Source organism: Leopardus geoffroyi, chromosome D3, assembly GCF_018350155.1.
Source record: "Leopardus geoffroyi isolate Oge1 chromosome D3, O.geoffroyi_Oge1_pat1.0, whole genome shotgun sequence".
Lineage (NCBI taxonomy): Eukaryota > Metazoa > Chordata > Mammalia > Carnivora > Felidae > Leopardus > Leopardus geoffroyi.
This window is the reverse complement of record NC_059339.1, coordinates 70626752-70642106: the sequence shown is the minus strand read 5'-3', so window position 1 is coordinate 70642106 and position 15355 is coordinate 70626752. Positions and strand designations below refer to the sequence as shown.

At 42.8% G+C, this 15355-nt stretch overlaps 1 long non-coding RNA gene across 1 annotated transcript; it reads right to left on the bottom strand.

Annotated features, from left to right (window-relative positions):
- Positions 1–13397: 13397 nt before the first annotated feature.
- On the bottom strand, positions 13398–14597 carry LOC123588450. Its single transcript, XR_006707851.1, has 2 exons — positions 14223–14597; positions 13398–13502 (listed from the first exon to the last, which is right to left on the bottom strand). It is a non-coding gene; the product is annotated as an uncharacterized LOC123588450 (long non-coding RNA).
- Positions 14598–15355: the final 758 nt, after the last annotated feature.

Here is a 15355-nt window from a genome sequence, read left to right as displayed (position 1 = left end):
TTCTGCCTCTTGTCTTCCTTCCTCAATCTGGGATATAAAGTAAAACTTACCCCTCAAATTTTCCAGCTCCTTTAGGATATTCATCAATATTCATTCATCATCAATTCTTATAACTGCCTCCAATCTCCTTAACAGACTATAATGCTGTATGATAAGACTTGCCCCTTTGTCACATGACAGGCCTGCACAGAATTTTTTTAAAAACATTACTAGAAGTCCCATTTCTCTTCAATTCTATATTTTGTCAATATACAGCTTCATTGTAGCCCTAGGAATACAAACATAACACAATCAAGGTGCCACAGGAGTACTTTGCACAAGTTCACCTCCATGTACACTTTTATCCAGGATATGTCACTTCTGTAAAATTCTAGGTTTGATTTGTCTGAAATAGAGCAACAATTTTTTTTCTACAGATAAATCTATTCTTACTTTATTTACTAATTAAAACCTTTTAAGAATACAAGAGTGTAGGGGCACCTGGGTGGCTCAGTCGGTTAGCGGCCGACTTCGGCTCAGGTCATGATCTCGCGGTCTGTGAGTTCATGCCCCGCGTCGGGCTCTGTGCTGACAGCTCAGAGCCCGGAGCCTGTTTCAGATTCTGTGTCTCCCTCTCTCTCTCTCTGACCCTCCCCCGTTCATGCTCTGTCTCTCTCTGTCTCAAAAATAAATAAACGTTTAAAAAAAAACAATACATGAGTGTAGAGTTGTGATAAAATCCCATGCAACTATACACACACATACACACACACACAGATTGAACATAAAAAACTGGTGAAAAGTAAGGGTGTAGTGTATACAAATGTCATTTTACTGGTTTTAATAGGTACTATAATTATGTAGGATGTTACCATTGGGAAAGTCTAGGTGAAAAGGTACACAGAACCTCTCTGTACTCTTTTTACAGTTCCTATAAGTCTAAATTTCAAAATCAAGGGTTGGTTTTTTTTTTTTTTAATTAAGTATCCAGAGAGAACCTAAGACCACACCGACTTTCTTGGTATTCCTAGCACACTATTAACTCACTGAGCTCTATCCTTGTTGTGATGTTACTTCCATGAATATCTGGTATCTCAGGCCTTCCTATCTATCTTTATATACTTGAACTTTTAGAAAAATACAAATAGTTGATCTATTGCTTTTAAATTGTCTCGCCAGTTTTAAATTCATTGTTCTGGCCTGTCAAGACCTTTTTGAATCTTGGTTCTGTTATCCAGGAAACTATCTCCTCTTGACCTTTTTTCTAGCTGAAAATAGGAGAATTATGTCTTCTATCTTCATCAAGGCCAAAGGAATCCAGGTTGGCACAGACTCACTAATAGCACTCTTCATGCACATTCCCTGAGTCAACTGCAAAGGCACTTTGATGTATACATCACTCAACTTTCATTTCTCCATTTTGTTCACAAAAATATGGCAAACTTTATGAAACATATGGATGAAAGCCTTATAAGAGAGTTTTGTGGCATCTCCCAAATCAACCAATCTAACATTTTGATTTTAAAAACCATGAACTCAGAGGCCATAAAAGAAAAGAACAATAAATTTGACTACATTTTTTTTTAAATCAATGTGACAAAAGAAAAAGCCATAAGCAAAGTCAGAGGAAAAATCACAAGCTGGAAAAATATTTGCAACATATGATGAACAAAGGGCAAGTTAATTTCTAAATATCATTCAAATCAATAATAAAAAGTTAAGCAACATATTAAAAATGGACAAAGGATTTAAAGGGGTTCATTAAAAGACACAAATGGTGAATAAACTTTTGAAATAATGCTTGAGCTTGCTAATGAACAAATGCAAATCAAAACATAATAATTTGATGGATTTCTGCCCACCCCCCCCCACCGGCACCCCGCAACTAGATTGGCAATTTTTTAAATGCTAAAACCTAGTAGTGTCAATGATGCGGAAAAACAAGCATTCTCATGTTCAGCTCATGTGAGTATAGAGCAACAGAAGCATATTGGAGAATATTTTGCAATATTAAAACGTATGTACATTTTGACTGAGAAGTTGACCTACAGGAAATATCTCATGAATGTACTCGGAAATATATACAAAATATGTGTACAACGTTGTTTATTGCATCATTGCTTGCAATAGCAAAACAAACATAAATAATATCAATGTTTTAAAATACCTATAGAACAGTAAAAGAGATGAAGGAAAGCTACTCAACCGTTAAAAAAAATGAAGTAACTCTATGGGTGTAAATGTGGAGATACAAGATCTCTAAAACGTAGAGATAAAAGATCTCTAAAATATACAATTCACTTCTTTCTAAAGGCAAAGAGCAGAACAGTGGACTTGAGGAAAGAGAGAACAATCCTTTTATCTGTAAATTTTCTTTTCCAGAAGAATACAGGAAGCTTTGATGCACAAGAGCAGGGATCTCAGTTATCTTGCAGTGGGATGGCAGGCCATCTTTGCTTTCTTCTTCGTATTTTTTCAGTATTTAAACATAGGAATGTTTTTTAATAGCAGAAATAAAAGGGGTGCCTGGGTGGCTCAGTCGGTTGAGCGTCTGACTTCGGCTCAGGTCATGATTTCATGGTTTGTGAGTTCAAGCCCTGCTTCGGGCTCGGGGCTGACAGCTCAGAGCCTGGAGCCTGCTTCCAATTCTGTGTCTCCCCCTCTCTCTGCCCCTCCCTTGCTTGTGCGCGCTCTCTCTCAAAAATGAACATTAAAAACTAATAGCAGAAATAAAACGCACGGAGTCTATTTGGTGTATTTGGGTGTTGATGAACCTCTTCTGGCTCTTGATACTCCAATGTTTTCCTTGTTAAGTGTCCCTACCCCAACCATCTAATGAAGCAGTCTAGATTTTTGCCAGAGATCAATGCCAAGTTAACCAACTATAGTTTTCAGGATCCATCTAATTCTGATTAAGAAAACTCGGAAGACTTTGTTTGCCAAACTACAAGTCTCTATGATTTCTTGTAGCACCTTCAGCAGTTTTTTTAATGTCAGTAAAATGTTTCTATTTCAATATGCTAGAAGAGCATTTCTAAAACTTTGGGGGTCTCAAACCCTTTTCAGAATCTGACGGAAGCCATGGACTATCTTCCTCCCTTCAAAGCATCCACATTGACAAAAATATTTGTATTTTATACCAGAGTATTTATACTGACATACTGAAATCCACCCATGGAGTCCAGATTATGAATTCCCATGAACTAGAATCATCTGAAAGTCTTGTTAAAACACAGATTGCAGGGCCCTCAGCCCAGCATGCCAGATTCAGTAGGTCTAAGGTGGACTCAAGAATTTACAAAGAAAGAAATACCCAGAGAATTCTAATGCTGCTGGTCTGGGAACCATACTTTGGGAACCACTACTTGAAAATACAATCCATCTGGCCCTAGAGATTTGAATATATTTGAAAACAATGAGGGTATGTTTTCACCACTTTCTCACTTTACATGGTTTTCACTTTAATCATATTTGTCCCTCCCTTTACAATTTGACCACTATTTGCCATGATAGGGCAACACTGTACATTACGATGTCACCAGGCCCAATACCTGGCTATCCTTGATTCTTCTTCAGGCTCAACAAACTACTTCATAAACTATTCTCCTTTTTTTAAAAAAAAAATTTTAACATTTATTCATTTTTGAGAGACAGAACATAAGTAGGGGAGGGGCAGAAAGAGAGGGAGACCCAGAATCCGAAGCAGGCTCCAGGCTCTGAGCCGTCAGCACAGAGCCCAATGCCGGGCTCGAACCCACAAACCGTGAGATCATGACCTGAGCCAAAGTCAGATGCTTAACCGACTGGGCCACCCAGGTGCCCCATAAACCATTCTTCTTATTGTCAGTGACACTTACCTCACACACATTCTTTTGTATTTATGTTTGGTGTGTATTTTCCTCCATACTGGATATGATTTGGGGTGAAGGGGATGTATTTCCATCAGAACTCACTGGAGAATGACCTGCACAGCCTATTTTTATCCTCACTGGGATAGGTTTTTTAACGTGAACTTCTCCTCTTGTAGGGTCTTAAGCTTTTGGCTTATTTTTGCCTTTCTGCCTGGATCCACTTTTGCAAAAAGCTAGAGTATGTGCACAGCTAATCCAAAAGTCCATAGCTCGGCAGCTGCAGGCTTCACAATAATGTTTTTCCCCGAGGTTTCCTGCTATCTCACTAATGAACCTCCCTCTCTTTGGTTAAAAATTCAGTCAGTCCAGCAGTTCCTTCATCACCTAGTTTCTCTTCTCAGAGTTGACACATCCTTAATGAGGTACCAGTCAAGAACTGGCTGTGGGGAACCAGGGAGAAATGTCTGACGAACACGAATTCCTCATCATACCTCTGTGTCCCTGGAATGGTTTTACCATCTACTTTAGTAAAGTGTCATCATATCCTCTAGTGTTCATATGAGGCCCTCTAGAAAATGTTTCATAGGATGCCTCTGAGTGAGGCCAGCTTTCCTATATTTAAGAAGAGAAGAAGTTGGGGGGTTGCCTGGGTGGCTCAGTTGGTTAAGCATCCAACTCTTGATCTTGGCTCAGGTCATGATCTTGTAGTTTGTGGGATCAAGCCCCACATGCACAGGGCCTGCTTGGGATATTCTCTCTCTCTCTCTCTCTCTCTCTCTCTCTCTCTCTCAAAAAGTAAATAAACTTTAAAAAAAAGAAGAAGAGAGGAAGTTGGAAGGAAAAGTGTCTGTCAACAGGAAGAGTTTGTGGGCTCAGGACCTAAAACATCCACAGAGCAGTCGTGAGCCTGTGGGGTCGGTCAGTCTACAGACATCACCATGGGCTCTTTCTTCATCCAGGTCCACGTAGTTTCCAGTTGCTACGGTAATAAGTGACCACAAACTTAGGGGCTTCCAACAACACAAATTAATTATCTTATCATTCTAGAAGTCAAACATGCTGTCAAAGTGTCAGCAGGGCTGAATTCCTTCTGGAAGCTTCAGGAGGAAACTATTTCCTTTCCTTTTCTAGCTTGGTGAGGCCTCCCACATTTCCTGGCTCATGGCCCTCGCTTCACATCGCTCTGACCTCTGCCTCCATCGTTACATCCCCTCCTCTGCCTTTGAACCCTGGCTCCCCTCTTCTAAGACGAGATTGGGCACATTCAGGGTGATATGGCTACAGACCTCTTAGAAGGACCTTTATGACTACATTGGGCCCACATAGAAAAATCTAAGCTAATCTTCCTAAAAATCCTTAATTACATCTGCAAAGTTTCCCTTGCCATATAAATTAACATATTCACAGGGCCAGGGATTAAGACATGGACATCTTGGGAGGACCATTATTCAGCCTACCACAAGGCCCCAAAGTGAAATGCAGATATGAATTCAAATTTAATGAATTTTGGTTTCCCCAGAGTTTTTAAGTCATTGCAAGAATGGTGCCTGAGAGGTCCAAAGTCTGCATAATATCATTATTATTGTTGCCAGTTTTTATTAAAAGAGAAAAATCATCCATATCAGAGAGGAGAAATATAAGAACTAATAACTGCTCCCTGCCCCCAAAAAAGAGACAAATGAATTAAACTTCACTGTACCAAACACCCCCACCCCGCCCCATTACCACCATTCTAACCTCCCGTGGATGAACAATCTCTGTTTAATTTAAATTGAGAGCCCACTGGGAAAACAGAAGTTGGGGGGTAGGCAGTGGGGAGTTAAATTCTGTTCTCTGACAACACTCGCTGCTCTGAATGGTACACAATTGCTGTTAAAAATAATAATGATAATAGTAATTATTCCTGCATGCCATGTTCAGTACAGGTTACACCATCACCCAGAATGAAATAATAAGCAGACACACAACCCCATACTGGAATATGCAATCATCAGAAAAGCTGCTTGGAACCAGAAGAAGAGAATATGATCTCCTGTTGGGGTTGTTCAAGCCTGTGGAGCCCTAACAGCCCTACCGAGAACTGCTGCTGCTGGTCATGGCTGGGAAGAGGGGTTAAGAGAGGCAGCTCTTAGGTCCCCACCCTGGGCCCCTCACTGCGGGCACCATGAACATTTATGGTTCATGTTACAGGAGCACCCAAGGAATCCCCATCTCCCCCAAGTCGTTTGAATAAAGCTGCCAAATGATGGTGAAAAGCTCTGCCCACCCTCCCCAGGACAATCACCAGCTTCCAGGCAGCAGGATTTAATAGCTCCCAGGATGGCTTTGGAAAGTGATTCCTCTAAGAACAGACCATTGTTGGCAGTACATGAGGTGGCCTTGACTTTGCACGCTAGCTCCCATTACAGTGCGAAAAGAAAGCATGTATTCAGAGCAGTGGAGGGCTCAGTAACATGACACTGAACCCCCTGTGCCAAGAACAGTAGAGAGGTCAGAGCTAGCACAGTGAGCTTCCTGCCCAAGGGAGCATCTAAAAAGGTCTCTCCAGGGGCGCCTGGGTGGCTCAGTCGGTTGAGCGTCCGACTTCAGCTCAGGTCACGTTTTCGCGGTCCGTGAGTTTGAGCCCCGAGTCAGGCTCTGGGCTGATGGCTCAGAGCCTGGAGCCTGCTTCCGATTCTGTGTCTCCCTCTCTCTCTGCCCCTCCCCCGTTCATGCTCTGTCTCTCTCTGTCTCAAAAATAAATAAATGTTTAAAAAAAATAAAAATAAAAATAAAAAGGTCTCTCCAGCACAGGTCGGAGACAGTAGCCCTGCTTAGGATGCTCCTAGCCTTACTTCCTTGGTATTCCCACAGCCCTCCAGGACAGAAAGATGGCACGGACATGAAGCAGATACGCTCTGCAGCCAGATGACCAGAGTTCAAATCTCCACTCTTGATGTGTAAACTTGAGAGTGAGACTTTGCATCTGTCACAGGAGACAGTAGTAGTTAGTAATAGTTAGACAGCAGTAGTTAGATAGTAGTAGTTAGAAATCCTGAATCAGCCCTTCATTATAAGGTTGCCTGCCATCTTAAAAGCCTTGTGAAGCTGGGCAGAGTATTTGATCTGTCTATAAGTTGGTGATGATGTTGTGAGTTCTACATGAGATTATGTGCACAGCATACTTAGTAACATGATGTGATAAGCCCTCATTTTAGTTCTGATGTGGTTCTTAACACCTCATATTCTAATTTTATGATGTGTTTCAATTTTGCCCACTAGTTTTCTTTTAAATAAAAATGTGAGTTCCTCCAGTTCCCAGGGTTTCATTTTATTAGTAGATATATCCCCCAGCACCTAGCAGAGTAGAAGGCACTCAACTGGTGAGAAACAGATATTTGGTGAATTAATGAGTGGTCAAGGTAACTGGAAATGATCAGCCTGAAAAAGAGAAAACAGGCTGGAAATAACGATTTATTTCACAAATCAGAAAGGAAGGGCTCTTACTTTAGAGGGGGAGAGCCAGCTAGTTCTGCGATGTCCAGAGAGAAAACCAAGATTAGAGATGGAAAGTTACAAGGAAATTAATGTAGGATCCATATAAGGAAGATTTTTCTTAGGATTGGACAGCTGGACAGAGGGAAGGGCAGTCATCCTAGGAGGGCGCATGGGGCTCTAACTTGAATAACATTCATCAGGGCTGGGAGTCCTGCTTCCTGAGGCTGGGTGGGTGAAATAGACGCCGTCCAAAGCTGAGATTTAATGAGTCTATAACAGAGGAGTAGCAGCAAGGGGACATTTATGTTCACTGTTGAGGAGTGTAAAGAAAAAAAAAAGCACGCTCTCTACCTTTTCCCTCCTCAATTCCAAACTAACACACACACACACACACACACACACACACACACACACAGAGTGAGAGAATGAGAAGAGAAGCTCTGAGGAGGGTTTCCTCCCTATTTCACTGCAAAGATTAAGAAAAAAAAAAAATGTTCCCATGGGGGAAATGAGCAATAAAGCCAGAGATGGGCCAGCATCAGGGAGAACAGCACAGATGTGCCAAAGCCTTAGAAAGACTCTCCAAGGAGATGAGGCCTTGGGAAATCACTGCCCTCTGTATCTGCCAAGGCCACTCTCCCCCGTCTGCCAAGGCAGTGCCACTCCCACCGGCTGGGGCTGCCCCAGGAGCCAGACAAAGCCAGCCACGAAGGACGTTTGCCCAGACAGATAAGTGATAGCCCAAGGGATTCTGGCTGCCCTCATCCCAACGCTAGCCTTGCTGGCTCCAGGGGTCCTGCGCAGTGGGGCCAGCTTGCAGGGCTGCAGCCCCAGCCCAGGCAGCACCAACGAGGACTTCAGAGGCCAATCTCCAGCCGGAGTCTCCACGGGCTGTTTGTACACCCCTGTTTTCACACACCAGCTTTGAACTCTCTGACCTCAGAGCAGGCAGCTTTCTAGGCTGCCCGTAGGTGCTAATTATAGCCAGGCTCCTGTCACTGCACTTCCTTTCTCACGAGCCAGGAGCAGAGCTGGGCTGTTGTCACACCTGTGCCGGTTACAGCGGTTTCCTATGACTCGTGGTGCCCTTGGCTGTTAAAGGGCAAAACCACAGGTGCCCTGTGCTGCCTCTGACACAAGTTCTCACCTCTTCCTCCCTGCCTCCTCTTTCTTCCTTTCTGCTATCTTTCCCTGCCCCCACACTCTCTGTCCTCCTCCTTTCCACTCTGCCCCTCTATAGAAGTTTCCATTTCCCTTCCCTTTGTCTCAGGCTTAGTGGCATCAGAACTCCTGTGATATTTTGACATTTTGACCTCTACTTGCAGGATCACATTTTTGGCAAAAGAAAATGATTATGGGGGCACCTGGATGACTCCGTTGGTTAAGCATCTGACTCTTTTTTTTTTTTTTTTTTTTTTTTTTTTTTTTACGTTTATTTATTTTTGGGACAGAGAGAGACACAGCATGAACCGGGGAGGGGCAGAGAGAGAGGGAGACACAGAATCAGAAACAGGCTCCAGGCTCCGAGCCATCAGCCCAGAGCCCGACGCGGGGCTCGAACTCACGGACCGCGAGATCGTGACCTGGCTGAAGTCGGACGCTCAACCGACTGCGCCACCCAGGCGCCCCTTTTTTTTTTTTTTTTTTTTTTTTTTTTTTTAAGCATCTGACTCTTGATCTTGCTCAGGTCACGATCCCACGTTTCATGAGTTCAAGCCCCGCATCGGGCTCTGCACTCAGTGCAGAGCCTGCTTGGGATTCTATCTCCCTCTCTCTTTGCCCCTCCCCTGCTCGCTATTTCTCTCTCAAAATAAATACATAAACATTTGTTTTTTAAAGAAAGAAAATGACTATGTACCTGGTACGTGCCAGGCACTGTGCACCTCCATACTATGTGTGTGGTCTTTCCAAAATTCTATGGTCTGTAGATGTCACTTTCCTCAGTCACTTTTACTCTCGTGTCCAGAATCTCTCAAAATGGATGTCACTCATGTTCTCCATCTTTCCAGAAGAGCCTCTCAAAATATGATATGACACCTATGGGCTGGAGCCCTCACTCTCTCTCACCTTCTCGAGTACTTTGCTCCAGCAGTCACCTCCTCTCCCTCGTGGATCATCAACCTCTCCCTCTTCTTTTTTTTTTTTTTTAATTTTTTTTTTAACATTTTATTTTTTTATTTTTGAGACAGGGAGAGACAGAGCATGAACAGGGGAGGGTCAGAGAGAGGGAGACACAGAATCTGGAACAGGCTCCAGGCTCTGAGCTGGCAGCACAGAGCCCGACACGGGGCTCGAACTCACGGACCGTGAGATCATGACCTGAGCCGAAGTCAGCCGCTTAACCGACTGAGCCACCCAGGCGCCCCAACCTCTCCCTCTTCTTGATTCTTCCTATCAACATACAAAAATGTTCTAGGGTTCCCCCTTGAAAAAAGCAAAGCTTTTCCCACATCTGCCTTGAGCTATCAGCCCATGCCTCTGTCACCTTTCACAGAAAGCGTCTCGGGAGAGCAGACCACAGGATCTCCATTCCCTCACTTCCTATTAGCCCATCCACCTATTACCTTGGCATTTTCACCCCCTTCCCTTGGTTGCAACTGCTTTTACCAAATCACAGATGACCTCCATGCTGCCAGTTTCTTGTACAGATTCATCTTGTTCAATCCTCTCAACAGCTGTTGTGGGCAGCCCCTCCTCCTCCCAGAAGCTCTTTTGTTCCTTAAATTCTGTGAGCACACATGCTTGGCCATTTCTCTATCCAAGCTCTAAACAAAGGAGCTTCTCAAAGCTCATTCCCAGGGATTTTCCTCTTCTCTTTCTTTTAAAAGGATCTCATCTATTCTTGTGGCTTTCAGTTACCTTCTAGCCACCTTTTCAATAGATAGGTACAGCACCAATCTCTCTACTGAGCCCCGTGTCAATATCAACAGGCATCTCAAAAGTATCCTATCTAAATTGTGACTGTCAAAATTCCTTTTCAAATCTCTTCGGGGGTGTCCACTCTCTCAGGACTCTCTCAGGCTGAGCAGTTCCACTCAGCCATTTACTTGAGGCATAAACTTAGGCCCCCCTTTCCTTCACTCCCCACCAGTATCTGACTCAACATCAAGTCCTTTTTACTCAGCCTCCAAAACATAGTCCAGATCTCTTCACCAGCCCCCTGGCCTCCCCTCTAAATTAAGACGCCTTCCTCTCCATGAAGACAAATGTAATACACATTCTCTTGTTTCTCCTTGTTCCATCTTGCCAGCCTCTAAGCCATTCCTCACACACACACACACACACACACAGAAAGAGGAATCCTTACAACACATTTGTCTCAGCATGTTACTCCTGTTTACAGCCCTCCAGTGACTTCCCATTGTTCCTAGAACAGGACTTGACACATACTAAGAGCTCAGTAAATAGTTGTTGAATGAATGAATAAATGAATACTCAGCCAGGTTCGTATGACCAAAACACAAGAATGGATGATTTTAAGTTGCCAAAGAGAGCTGCCTTTGCTGTTCTTTACAAATTGTTCACATTTGGTAATTATTTGATGGATAAACAATAGCTACCATTTATTAAATGCACCCAGTACTACACTGTGCAGTTGGGTGTATCCTTCTCCCTTATTTATAGGACAATACAGATAGTGAGTGCCAGAGTGGGATTTAAGAACAGGACTGCCAGATTCCAGAGCTCACATTCTCTCTCACATTCAGTCACTCATTCAACAAATGTTTCTGGAGAACCAATTGTACCAGGCACTCTGCAAAGCACTGGGGAATAAAAGACATGGTTCTTATCTTCAGGCAGTTTATATTCTGAGGACCATCGTCTCCTCAAAGGGAATGGATAAATGAATGAACAAAAAACCTAAATCAACATTTTTAAATGGCTCACTATATGTCAAGTGCCATGGAAAGCATCAGATATGACAACTATACTAGGGAGTCCCTGGCCTAAGAGGCTCTACTTACCAACCACTTAACAAGTTCTCCTTGACCTACCCATCTCTGACTAATCACATTATCTCCTCCCCCACTTCATCCATCACACCTTCCAATTATAAGTAATGTCGATATTGTTCCATCATTGTGCTGTTCACATAAAGTGCCTAGATATCAGATCTAACTGAAAATATTTGTCATTTCTGCCCAAGTTGGCATTAGTTACCTTGGCTCATAATCAGAGCTTGTCTTAAAGCCTAAAGTCATCTGGAGCAACCAGAATGTGCTTATGTTTGCAGGTGAGGCTTCAAGGGATGGCATTTGATCTGGTCCTTAATAAATGGATCAGATTGAAACACAGGGGTGTGGTAACATTATACCAGGTAACAGAAGCGTGAACTATAACCTTTTTTGACAGATAAGAGGAGGAGGAGAATGGGGAAAAAGTTATAAGGACTATGTAAGATGATGGCCCTAAAGCACTTTCTAAACTATAAAGCTCTGTATCAATCTGATGGATTACTGCCATTGCTTAAACTATACCCTGAAACTCACCCCTCTGGGTTGAGGTTTTATTTCTTCAATGACCCACATCCCCTGACCCCCAAATCAATAATATCAGGAGGATGAGCATTTAAACTGCTGGCTCCCAAGGAAGCCAGCATGTTTCCTGAAGGAGCTATCTGTTTTGTTTTGGGTTTCTTGAATTGAAGAAAAATTCACATAGCATAAAATTGACTGTTTTAAAGTGAACAATTCAATAGCATTTAGTACATTCACAATGTTCTGCAACTACCACCATTATCTAGTGCCAAAATCTTTGTGTCACTTCAAAATAAAACTCCATGCACATTAAGCAGCTATTCTCCATTTACCACTCCTCCAATCCTTGGCATCTACCAGTCTACTTTCTGTCTCTATGGATTTGGCTCTTCTGGACATTTCATATAAATGGAATCATACAATTTGTGACCTTCTGGGTCTGGCTTCTTTCACTTAGCATATTGTTTTCAAGGTTCATCCATGTTGGAGCATTTATCAATACTTCACTCATTTTTATGGCTGAATAACATTCCATTGTATGGATATACCACAATTTGTTTAACCATGTATCCATCGATAGACACTTGAGTTCTACATTTTAACCATTGTTAATGGTACTGCTACAAACATTCATGTACAAGTATCTGTTCGAATCCCTGTTTTCAACTCTTTGGGGTATATTCCTAAGAGTGGGATTGCTGAGCCATAGGGTAACACTAGGTGTAGCCTTTTGAGGACCTGGAGGCATTTATTTATCTTCTAGTAGGGGGAACATGGGGCACAGGATGAGGTTGCTGTGATGAATGAGGGAAAGTTATAAGCCACAAAGCCCTAGAAAGAGTAGAAGGTGGTGCTGTCCTGAGTGGATTCCCAAGGTGTGGGGAAAAGGAGGGAAGTATCCTAAAGCCCCCTGAGGAAAAAGAAACAAAGCAAAGTGTACATGCAAAGCACAGAGGAGAGGTTCAACAAGAACATGACTGAATGGGAGCTCAACGGGGTAGGAAGCAGAGAGCAATATACACCCTAGCTTTCCAATGAGCTTTCCTAGAGCTGTGGTGAGTGTTCAAGTTGAGGACTCTAATCCTCTTAGCTCAAAGCTATTTAAATTGCTCAGACCCAACAGCTTGGCACTAAATGGTTTCATGTATTCGCAACATCATACTGTTAACTCTCATATAGTCATGAAATTGGTCTTGTATGTTGGTCTTCCCAACTCCTTCCTGATTTCTTAAAGAGCTGGGACCCTGACTACCTATTTATTTATTTATTTATTTACTTACTTACTTACTTACTTATTCCTTACCTTCTATACTGTCTAAAACTGTGCTTCAGCAAACAGGTCCTTAATAAATGCAAGTTGCTTGCTTGCTTGACTTTTAAAATCCTATAAATAGTGAGTATCTGTTTAAAACAGAGGCTACAAAACTACTGCTAAATTCAGTTTTCTGCCTCTTCACTGTGCAACTTGCTCTTGATGTTTCTGCTAAGAGCTGCAAGATCATTCCTTATAAGCCTTTGTCAAGCACCTTCATCCTTAATGTGGACCTTCTGTTGTCACTGCTTATCCCCATGTAGTCAGAGGGAGTGTGGAAATGACGACAGAGATCGTTGGGCCAACTTCACTTATCTCTTACTTCACATGCACAGGATCTGTGCCTAGAAACCACAACTTTCTGCCTTCATCTTCCTCTTATGGGGGGGAGGGGGTGGTGGAGAGCTGAAAGACACAGATTTAAGTTTGAAGTTCTTATCACATGTGCAAGTAATCATATGCTACTAGCTTTTTATCATCCCATGAAAACGACTATATTTATCAACTATTATCAATGCAGTAGACTGTTTAAACAAGGCTGCATACTCCAAGATTAAAAGTTTAGGACAAATGAGACTTTGAATGGTCATTTCCCCAGAAAGTGGCACAAGCTGGGGAAAAAAAAATCAGTGAGAGTTCAAGACTACGCCAATGATCCACCCACTGTGACTTATTGAGAGTCCCATTTATATGGGGACACTCCTAATCTTTGAGTCTCACAGCCCGGAGGCCAACCACTTTTCCCCATAATGCTTCACTCTGGGTGCCCATGGGACAGAAATCTGAACTGAGGTAAAACATAGGAGGTATTCTTGGATTTTTCCAGGACAGAATTCCATCCATCTCAAACTCATGCCTTTGTACCTTTAGAGAGCACTGGAGCTTGACCATCTATGCCCCTATAAGAGTGACAACTGGGGAGTAGAATGAAAGACTGCCCTTGTTACAGTGTGTGTGGGGGGGGGGGGCGGTTCATGCGCACGTGTGTGTGTGCACGCGTGTGCATGTGTGTGCGTGTGTGTGTGTCAGAGTAGGTAGGGAAGATGGAAGTGTATCTCATTTACTGCTGCTGGGAGTGAATGAACACTAATAAACCTCTAAGGAGGAGAATTTGACAACACTTACCAAATGCACACGCCCTTTGATCCAGTGATTAGATTCCATTTTAGGAACTGATCCTAACAGGTATATTCTCACATGCCTGAAATGATACATGTACTACAAAGTTATTCACCACAATAATGTTTGTAAAAGTGAAAAAAATGGAAATATCCTAAATGCCCTTTTGTCACAGACTGAAGGTTTAGGCACCATAAGCAGAAGCATTACGCCCAAACTAAGTCCAAACTCTTTAGTCCAGCACCAGAGCTTCTCCCAAGGTCTACGAGCCCAGCCTCGAGGTCTCAGCCCCCAGCTCTCTGCACAGGAAGCCCACCCTCCATCTATAAGTTGAGCTCCTGGAAGACAGACCCTGCCTGCGGCAGCACCATAAGAACCTGAGTGACACAGAGCCCACCGCATAGATTGGTCAGTAATTACCTGTGGGTAAATGGATGCCTGAATGATCAGTCCTTTAAATGCCTCCTCTAAGTTGCTCCCACTATCTGGAATACTCTCCCCCCCCCCACCCCGGTAAAACCCTACTCATTCTTTAAGTCCCAGTTTAGTGACCCTTCCCCAAGCCAACACATTTCTCTCTCATTCCTATTCCCAAGTCCATCACAGGGCTGTTCCTTTATACTCTCATCATATATTTGCACCCCCTGTCAAAATAAAAAAAATCCTCAAAATCAAAGACTACTTCATATTTACATCTCCAAAGCCTGTCATGGCGTTTGACCCATGTTAGGTACGCAGTGGATATTCGTTGTTGAATACATTGTGAGGGAAAGAAGGAACTTGGAGAACCTCCACCCATCATCTGCTCTTAGCTCAGAAATTCCACTACATTAATTGCTACCTTATAAATCCAGAGATCCTAGCCTCTGGGACTGAAATAAGGAAGCAAAAATATTTTAATGGGAAGGATGATGCATGGAGTCAATCGTTTCCAAAATCCACATATGTTTTGAGATGGACCAGAATTCAGAGGGTTTTTCTTATCAGCTGAGCTTCCCATCGTTCTTCAATGAAAACTGACTTTTGAGCTCTAGAGCTACTGAATCCCCCATAAGGAAACCCATCAAGGGAAGAAATCCATGCCAAAATAAAAATCAGCCACATGTAGGGAAAGCCTAAAGTTGGGGCAGCTGCCCCAT